The sequence below is a fragment of the Anolis sagrei genome, chromosome 2, assembly GCF_037176765.1.
Source record: "Anolis sagrei isolate rAnoSag1 chromosome 2, rAnoSag1.mat, whole genome shotgun sequence".
Taxonomy (NCBI): domain Eukaryota; kingdom Metazoa; phylum Chordata; class Lepidosauria; order Squamata; family Dactyloidae; genus Anolis; species Anolis sagrei.
Genome location: NC_090022.1, coordinates 135,318,898 through 135,329,068, shown reverse-complemented (window position 1 = coordinate 135,329,068; position 10,171 = coordinate 135,318,898).

Genomic DNA, 10,171 nt, shown 5'->3' with positions numbered 1-10,171 from the left:
ATATAGGACTGGATAACCCACCACAACACTTTCTCACACATGGTGTCTCAGTGGTTAACCTTCCTTCCTTCTCCTTTCTTCCTTCCTCTAGTGATTTTAAGATTTGTGTCTTTGTATGTGTGCACAGACTAGACAAATCATTCCGCCTCTTGATTTCCTGGACAGTAGCAGTTCCAGCAGTTAAATGACTCCACTGTGTCTGTTTGCTCTTTTCTTTCGGTTTAGCCCCTTGAACAGACATTGTAGAAGATTCTCATGGTGTTGAAAGTTATCTCACTAAATGAAAATAATCCTTATTTTTAAACATCTCTATCAGAGGATTAGCTCCCTCTTCACGTTAAATCTAGTCCATGCTGCCAAAATGACTGGTTTGCAATATTAGAGTTGCCAGTTGCTGAATCCTTTCCTAGGCAGTGGAGGAAGGCATCTATTTGTCTGCTGCCTGTTTTTTCTGGCTCCTATCTATGTATCATCTATCTATCTATCTATCTATCTATCTATCTATCTATCTATCTATCTATATCTATCTATCTCTGTTTGTCATCTATCATCAATCTCATCTATGTAAAATTCAAAGAGTACAGAAAAAGAGAGAGAGGATAGGAAAGAGAGAATGAGGAGAATTCTCCTGCTGTGGAATGAAAGCCCAGTTGCTAGAAACAATCCTATAATGCTTTTGATTCTAAAGCATTATTGGATTGCCTCTTGCAATCTGGATTCATATTTCTGTTTATTAACTACTTAAAAATTAAGAATTACTTTAGTGGCTGCTTCTACCCATTCAATATTTATTTCATGCCAAAATAACCTTACTACTGAATAGGATTTTCTTTTTAAAGTGCTAGCCAGGATTGAATATATGTAAGAGTGTCTCAGCTGCTCTTCAACATGAAGAGCTCCCCCTTAACTTCTAAGCTTCTCTTTCTTCTTCCTCCCCCCAAAGGAGAGTCACTGTGAATATAATTTGTGAATTGTGCACGGGTGTGGGAGTTTTAGCCCTTCCCTGTACACATTATTCAGAGACATAGAGGACTTTATCACACCAGCCCAATGTCCCACTAGCAGTGGTTCTCAACCTGTGGGTCCCCAGGTGCTTTGGCCTACAACTCACAGAAATCCTACCCAGTTTACCAACTGTTAGGATTTCTGGGAGTTGAAGGCCAAAAACATCTGGGGACCCCAGGTTGAGAAGCACTGCAGTACAGTCATGTTAGCATAGCTATGGGATATATACTGCATTAAGCACCTTTGGAATTGCACCTTTAGTAGAGCAGTTGTGCCAGTCTGCCAAAACCTGAGCCCATGATCAAATGTCCTCATATCCTTGAAACCTCTTCCTGTATTACTGAAGTTCCTTGATTTTTTAATTATTAATTTTAACATACTTGTGCAATTTTAGCATTAAAAAGAAAAAAAATGGAAGGCTGTATATAAAAGAAAAGAAAAACAGCAATTATGGGAATAGCAAGGGGGAGAAGGGGGAGAGGAGGAGAATCCTACTTCTGACATTGCATTACTGACAGCAAGTTGAGGGAGAAGACAAAGGAATCTTTATTTATTTATTTACAACATTTATATTCCACCCTTCTCACCCCACAGGGGAATCAGGGCGGAGCAAAACATATATACGGCAAACATTCAATGCCGGGACATAAAACCATAAATGTATACAAACATTAAAATCACTTATACCACTTTAAAATCACTTGCTTAAAAAATCACTTGTTATGATAGGTAATGAGAGCATAGTGAGATATGGAACTATTGACCAGTTTTATCCTTCAATAGTCAAGGACTGGAAAATTACAGGGGAGCTAATCAGTAGTGGGATGTACATGGAAACCTTTTATAGGGACTGTCAATACCAGTTTGTCAATCTCATGTCATAAAATCTCATGACTTTCTAAGTAATACTGTTTTTTTTGTTTCTTTATGCCAGGTTAAGGTTTGCTGTGCAAGCTCATTGATCAGGACAGGTCAGACAGTTCATGTCATATAAAATGGCTTTCAGGTGGGGAAGCTTGTGGACATATACCAAATCTGTCCATCCTGAAGTTTTCCATGAACATTATTGTAGACAATCATAACTCTCCTCCTCCCCCTCTCCCTCTTCCTTTTAATATTAGTGAGAAAATGGGTATAAGGATAAGTAAAACTTGGGTAGGCTCATATACAAAGATATAGACTTTCATATTTTCTGAACTTAAGCCATACAAAAGTATATAGGTCATAACCAGCACCTTAAATTGTACCTAGAAATGAACCAATAGTCAGAAAACCTATTTCAACCAGGGAGTTATACCTTCCCTGTAGTGGTGAGAGATGAGGATTACATTGTCTTTCATTAGGAACTTTTTTCAAAACTGACTGGACTTTGAATTTAACAACTCTGTTCTTTTTTATGAAATCAAAAACTTCTTTCAGGAGTATGTGTGCCATGGATGTGTTAAAGACTATGAGATGAACTCTGTATTTTCCTGGCTCAGACTGAAGGTTTTCCATGGAAAAATCTGTTTTCTTTTGAGATCGTTTGGCTTCATGCAATCAAATTACCTGCTCACTACTATTCTAGACCCTGGATATGACTTACAGGTTTGGGGATATTTTGAGCCATGCTTCCATTTACAGTAGAAATACATCTCGGCTGTTAGTCTTAGGTCTAGATGTATAAGAAGTACCTCTCTTGTAGTGGTTGCATGTTGTATCTTACAAAATAAAGTTCTCTACTTGAAAGAAGCACAGGCATGGCATTGTTTAAAATCTTACTCATTAGAATGAGATGCATTGTGCTCTTATTTTGGTTGTTCTCATTTCTAAATTTACATCTCTCTATGTAAATTGTTTTGTACCTTCAACTCATTTCCAGCTTTTGGCAACCCTAAGGGGAATCTACCACAGGGTTTTCTTGGCAGGATTTGTTCAGAGTAGGGTTGTCTTTGTCTTCCTTGAAGGATGAGAGAATATGATTTGCCCGAGGTCACCCAGTGGGCTTCCAAGCAAGGATTTGAAAGCTGGTCTACAATGACGTAGTATAACTCTCAAACCACTCAGCTCCACTGGCTCTGTATAAATTAGTGTCTTCATATTTTAAAATGTACTCTTTGTTCAATTAAACATTTCCTCTTTTGTATTGACTTCTGTAAGCTCTCATTCTTGTATATGTGCCTTCAAATTGCCTGTATAGTTATGGCTATACTATTAATTTCATAGTGTTTTCTTGGACAAGATGCTTTTAGCCAATTTCTACCTCTATAATATAACCTATGGCAGCTTGTTTCCATTGTCAGTCCCTCCATCCAAGTACTAGGCAGGACTGACCCTGTTTGGTTTCCAAGATCAGACAGTATCTTTATGATATTTAGGCTGCTGTAATTTTTCATATTGCATTTCATGTACTTTTATAAAGATCAAAATCTATCATAGGTTTTCAGTCTTGACAAAGCATCAATATAAGATACCCTGAGTTTAAAAAGCTCTTCCAGATAATGGCAGCAGCTTTTGACTCTTTTGTCACCAGTGTGGTGAATCCATTCCTGATTTTAAACTTAAGTTTAAAGAAGAATTCCAAAGTACTGGACTTGCTTGGACATTCAGGTTAAACTCTTTATATGACATCTTTAATGCTCAGACTAAAATGCAGAATAGTTTCATTATCCCATTACCATGGAATCCACTAGCCATCACTGCCCTCACATTTAGCAATGTTGTTTAAGAAGTACACTGTGGACTTCCATGAAAAAAAAATGAAATAAAGGCATGAATGAAGACTGCTATTGGCCCTTTCATGCAACACAGTAATAGCAGTATACATGCACTTTATTTGCTGTATTTATAGTTTGGAGTTCTCTGGCTGATGATTTTAATGTTTCTCCCTGAGCTGCAAATCTCAAGATTCCATAGGATAGAATCATGGAGCTACAATGGTGCAGTGAGACAAAGTCCTACAGCTTAGGAAAAAAATGGCTAATTAACACAAAGTAAGTTTTCATCATTCTTTACAGGCAGTTACAAACATCTGACTTACAAATGACTTATAAAACCTTATCAGATGCCCACCCTCTCTAACATTATGGAGAAGAAGGCTGAGCCACATGCTCACCCTTCTCCTTCCCATGTGATGGGAAGGAAAGGGTAGAGCAATCATTATGGGGAAGCATCAAAATTGCACTAAAAAGAAATAAAATAGCATGATGCATATCTATATTATGGGTGCTGCCCGTAATGACCAAATTTCTGCAGGCTCATGCTTCCTTTCCTCATGATGCCGGGGCTTCATGAAAGGAGCATAGCCGTGACCTGTGTCATCTGATGGGCAGTGTGTGAGGCCATAAAATAAGGTTTAAAAAGCACAGCCCAGTGTTATTTTCTCTAAAAACCCTCCATCTGATGAGGACCCTACTTAAGAATGGGTGTGAGATGAGAGAAAGTGAGAAACATCTACCCTTCCAGAAGGAAATTCACTTCTGAGAGTTATCATGGGGAAAAGGTGTCTCCACTGAAGCTTTGTCATCAATCCTTGTTTCCACAAAAAAAATCCAATTCTCACAGAGACAGAAAGTGAGGGAAAAACTTCTGAACAAGGGCACAGGCAGCAAAACAAACACTACAGGTGTGTCATCCCTTCCCTATGTTATCCAAATTGTGTATGTATATATCTAGAGTTGGATAGGTTCATTTGGAAGAGCTTAAAAGTCATTTAAAAAAACTTCCAATTTTTGACTTTCAAAGCAGTTTTGAACCATGTAGGAAAGGTGTGTGTGTGTAGGGGGGGCGGAGGGGGGTGTCCAAATTTGAACCACTCTTTTTTTTTCTGGAAATATTGCATAATGTTTGGATGTCTCCCAAGGTTATTTTGATTTTCACAACCATTAAGCAACTTTGGTAAAGTCTAAAAAGGTTTTAAATCTCATGCTTTTCCTCCCCTGGCGATGCAAGGGAGGGATGAGATGGGCGTGGCTAAGCACAGCCATTGTTGTAGTTTGTGAAGGGCTGGCCCCCAATAGTAAAGATTGCAAAAGGCCCTGTTGTTAAATTACATTTCCCACACTGCCTTGCTGCATTTCACTTTGGCCTGATTGCCATGAACAAGGCACTGGGGTAGCCAACTGCAGCCAGCCAGCCCTTTACGTCAATAAGTAATGATGAAATAAAACGATTGATTGCATCTGCAAATAGGAATAAACAGATGGATGTGTCTTGAGGGTCCCCTCCAACCCAGTAGAGGAAGCAAATGGATGTCAGAGTTTGGATGGTGCCCAGAAAAAGGGGGTCAGTCTAGATGTCCCTTGATGGGGTCTCTATTGTGATTTCTTTTCTCCACCAATTTAACATAGTTTGTGCTACACAAACAAAGTTTCTGGAGTATAACAACTACTTTAAAGTAAAGACCACCCAATGAAACAGGAAATAACACTTTCAAACCAGGAACAGATTTTCTTTATTATATAAAATGTTTTTTTTTATTTTTTTTAGAAAATTCTCCAAATCTCCATGGATATGTCAAAGGTTATGAAATTTGGTGAGCTAACAGTGGTCCATGTGTTCTACCATTGTAGCAAATTTCATCACGATTGGTTTAAAAATGAGGGAGGGAGAATATCCTGAAATTTCCCAGTGCCACTGCTGTTTTTTTACCTACTACGCATGTGTGTCTGCCATTAACGAAGTGATTCGGAAGTTTTGGAATTTTGGAAAGTTTTGAATTTTTTTAAAAAAAAAAATGGAAGTGACTTTAGAATTGAACTACCAGCACCCCGCACATTCGAAACGAGTTTTGAACCACTTTTTTTTTGGATCAACAAAGCCTAATATACACATACATGACAGGTACATTTTAAAGTGTACATATATATAAAGGTACACACACACACACACACACACACACACATATATATATATATATATATATGTAGAGAGAGAGAGAGAGAGAGAGAGAGAGAGTTACACTTAAAAATGTACCTGTTCCAACTTACATACAAATACTTAAGAACAAACTTACAGAACTCACCCTGTCTATGACTTGGGGACTGTATGTAAGAGTAACCAAAATGATGACAAAAATAACCACCAAATAACTTGGCATTGAATAGATGTTTAGCCTGGAGAAGAAGAGGTTAAAGAGGGCCCCAGATACACTGCCACATAATACAGTTTGAAACTGGGGGTCCTACCATACTGACACAAAATACAGAATGAACCAGTATTAAAAAGGCTAGTTAAGCACATCTTGGCCACAGGGAGCTGCAATACCCCTCCCCATTGGCAGGCCACAGCCCCTGAAGCCTCCCTTCAGTTTCTGAAGTCTGACCTCTTCCTAGATCACTTTCTCTGATGATGCAACAGATCTTTACAGTGGGAAGTTCCCGTCTGCTCTGTAAAGGTTTGTTTCACCATCATTGAGGGTGATTGTGTGCTGTTTCAGTGCGCTAATTTAATGCTAGATTACCACATTCTCTACTTTTGAACAGCCTGTCAGTGCTGATGGCCCTATTGAAGCTGCTGTTGCTACAGGTGCACTAGTAAATATTAGTTCCAGTAAATAGTTTGAATTTTAGGGAAAATATTAAAGTGTTGAATGCTATTAATTTAAGGGCCTCATCATAAAGGCTAGCAGAAGCATCCCTCTTCACCTGGTATCAAGGCGAAAAGAGAGGGGTAACTGGGTGAATATGTCTCTTGGTGACGCTTTCCCCATCACAGTGGCATACATACAATGGTTATAAATGTAGTCTTTATACACATTCTTTAGATTTCCTTTATTGCTTAAAGAAAAAAAATGTTCACAAAGATAAAGGGATAAGAGTATTTGAGAGACCACCATTCTTTCCTTTAAAACATAATTTTTTTACCCAGATATCATATTTGAAAGAATTCCAATGTGTGCAGTTCTCGAGAAAATGTGCATACTAATATAAAATTGGATTTAACTGAGAACTTATTTCGTTATATTGATATTTATATTTGTCTTGTGCATGGATTCATTTTCAAAAAAAAGTGTCTCCCGCTGGTCTAGTTGGTTTGGAGGCCTGCAATGGCAGGGGCTACACTGTCATTTTTTCCAGCCGCAATAGAGCAGCAGCTGTCAAAACCTTGCTGCTTTTGGTTTCTTTGGAGTCCAAGGGGGGACGGGAGGGATCCACTGGAAGGGAAAGGATCCCAGAAAAGAATGAATTTTAATTACATTTAAATAGTCATAAAACAGAAATCGCACTACCATATTAGTCACAATACTTTCATAGAGTAAATTGGCATAGTAGCTCCCATTTATCTCTGCCACTCACCCCAAAGAAACACACATCCAAGCCCCACTCTCATGCTTCTGAAATGAGATTAGCTGTTTTGTTATTTTGCAATGCAGGATATTAGATTTTTTCTATCTTTCTTTGTACAATGGGACCTTGTAATTGTAGTTACTGTCTGTCCTAGCTGCACAAAGGGCAGATGGATGAAGACATGGCCAATTTCATAACACTACATGTTATATCAATCAGGTTTTAGTGATGCCAGCAATATGTCTGCTCACCCGTTTACATCTTTCAACACATCTTAACCATCTGCTTCTGGATACACTTGTCACCTTATGCCAATCCAGTGCTCTACTGTAAACAGTGAAGATTTTCAACTCAGAGCTCTGTCCAAATCTCTCTTCCCTCTTATACTTTTTTAAGGAGAAAAGGTCAGCGTATTCCAGTGAACTGACGCACTCGGTCTAATTTATGCACCAAGAAGCTTAAAATTGTGCGTCATTTGACCATTTTCCATTTGTTCATGCTGAGATTAGGAGATGGGGCTTATTGTTGAGCTTATAGTCAAAATTACAACTAAGAGAAAAAAAGGGTTAGAAAGGATCAGTAGCTGCAGCTGGCCTTTGATTTATTGTGTTTTGCCCACTGTTGGGTTCTTTTACAGGGGGAAATGCAAAGGAAGCAACTTCTGAAGGATCCAAGCACTACATGATTATTAACCCTTCCAAGAGAAGGCACTTCTGGGCTAATATACAGTCCAACAAAGTCAAAGTGGCTGAGATATTGCCAAGAAATCTATTTGACATAGACTGTGAGCATTTGTGTTTGCTCAAGAGGTTTCTGTTTTGCTTTCTGTAAACCTCAGCGTATTTTCCTTGGCCAAAATGCAGTGCTGACTTCCTGCAGAATGACGGATCGCTGAACTAGGCGAAGGTGATGGGAATGTTGTCTTCCACCAAAGGGGAAGACTGTTTCACCAGATAGCTTTCTTGTACTGTTTAGCAGGATGGAAAAATCATGGCATTGACAGATCTATGAGTATCATAGACCATGGTCCAGGCATCAGAAAGATCTCAGCCAGAGAGGGAAGAGAGAAACTTAAAGCATGGTCCAATTCAGTACACTAATGCAAAGTTCAGCCAAAATGTGCACATTGCTCACACTGTTAGGAATCCTTTCCCTAGCCTTTAGTAATCTTGCTTTATTGTATTTCCATTCCACCTTTCTTAAAATTCAGTATAGTTTATGTATGCACTATTCTTTATAGGCAAGTATGAATAGCTTTGCTTTATGCTAAAGAAAGCTTCATCTATGGATATTTGGTACTGTGCAGATTGGGTGAGTATATCATTACAGTTCAATTATAAAGAATTTACCCAAATACACTAAGTTAATAATTTGTAGGATAAGCAAAACACAAGGACTCCAAAGTGAATGGAAGAGAAAGACAAACAGATTTTCCCAAAAAGAACGTCTCCAGAGTGGGGGAATATGAGAGGTTTTAGAATGTTATTTGCAAAAAGATAACTCATTATTAGATGCTTTAAAGGGTACATTTCCTCCTCCTTCCCCTTCCTTCTCGTTCCATTCTTCCTCAAAATTATCCCTCAGATGACTCCTAAGAAATGAGTAAATGTAAATGGTTCCACTGTAGAAGGTAATTATTGTACCAGAAGTTGCCTTACTTTGCAAAACCAAAGCAAAATAATAAAATAAAATGATGTTTTTACACTCTCGTTTCCCTCCCCCAAATGTCCTGAGTTTCAAGCAACATTGAAGGTTAGCTCAATTACTTGTAACAGCTTAGTGCTGTACATTGTGAGAGATCTTTGAGTTATATCACCTGGAGTTGCCTGCTATCCAGGAGCAGGACAATTCTAGCAACAAAGAGCAGCCTGCAATTTTCACTCCCTCCCTCCATTGTTTTATTTATGCTCTGCCTTTTACCTGTGCTGAGACTCAGATTGGCTTGCAAAAAGACATATGTTCAATTAAAAACACAGAGTTAAAAACATACAAAATTAAGATTAAAAGAGCATTAAAAGAGCATAACAACAGTATTAAAACCATTTAAAGTCCTGTTTTCAAGCAAAGATTTAAAAACAGTGTGTGTGTGTGCAAGTCATCTGTTTTGTTTGACACCCCTGTGAATTTCATATGGGTTTCTTAAGGAATCTTGGTCTCCCATCCAAGAATTAACCAGAGCCACAAACTAATCTGTGATCCATCCTTTCTTTCAGTCAGTACTCTTAGGGCCTGTCTATACAAACAAAGAAAAACAACAACCTTTGACTTATCTCAAATCCGCTGACGTCTGATAATGCACAGCGAGTTCTTTTGAGTGTTTTCTTTAACCCCACCTTGCACCTAATATGCAAACTCCCGAGTATCCTGAGTCTTGGTAGCAGCATGAACAGCTGGAATGAATTTGTTTTGACCCAAACCCCTGTCCAGACACTCTCCCCACCATCATCCTTTCCCTGTGTTAATCAGTGCACGAGAAGGGGTTGGTTCATTCCTCTGTTACTGTCACCACTCCATGCTGGCCATGGACCTCTGGGTGAGCACCTGGCCATTGCCTGTTACATCAACAGATAATAGAACAGGATGCCTACATAATTAGCAAGGAAGGGTTTGATCGATTCCCTTCTTCTTACTGACCCCATAGGCACCCTGTTGTAAGTAGATGTGACCTGCAATGGCCACGTGCTCATATACATGCTGGATATGGGGCTGCTTCAGAACAGGTACACATCAGAGTAACTTACCCAATGTATATACAGCAGTAATGAGGAAACTGTGGAGGGGGTTAGAGCCAAGACCTTACCAATTCTAGTTCTTAAATTTCACAGCCAGTCCATTACTGCCTGGGAATACATTGGAAGGATGTTAAAATTGAATTGTTGTATCATGCGTAGAGAGACCTA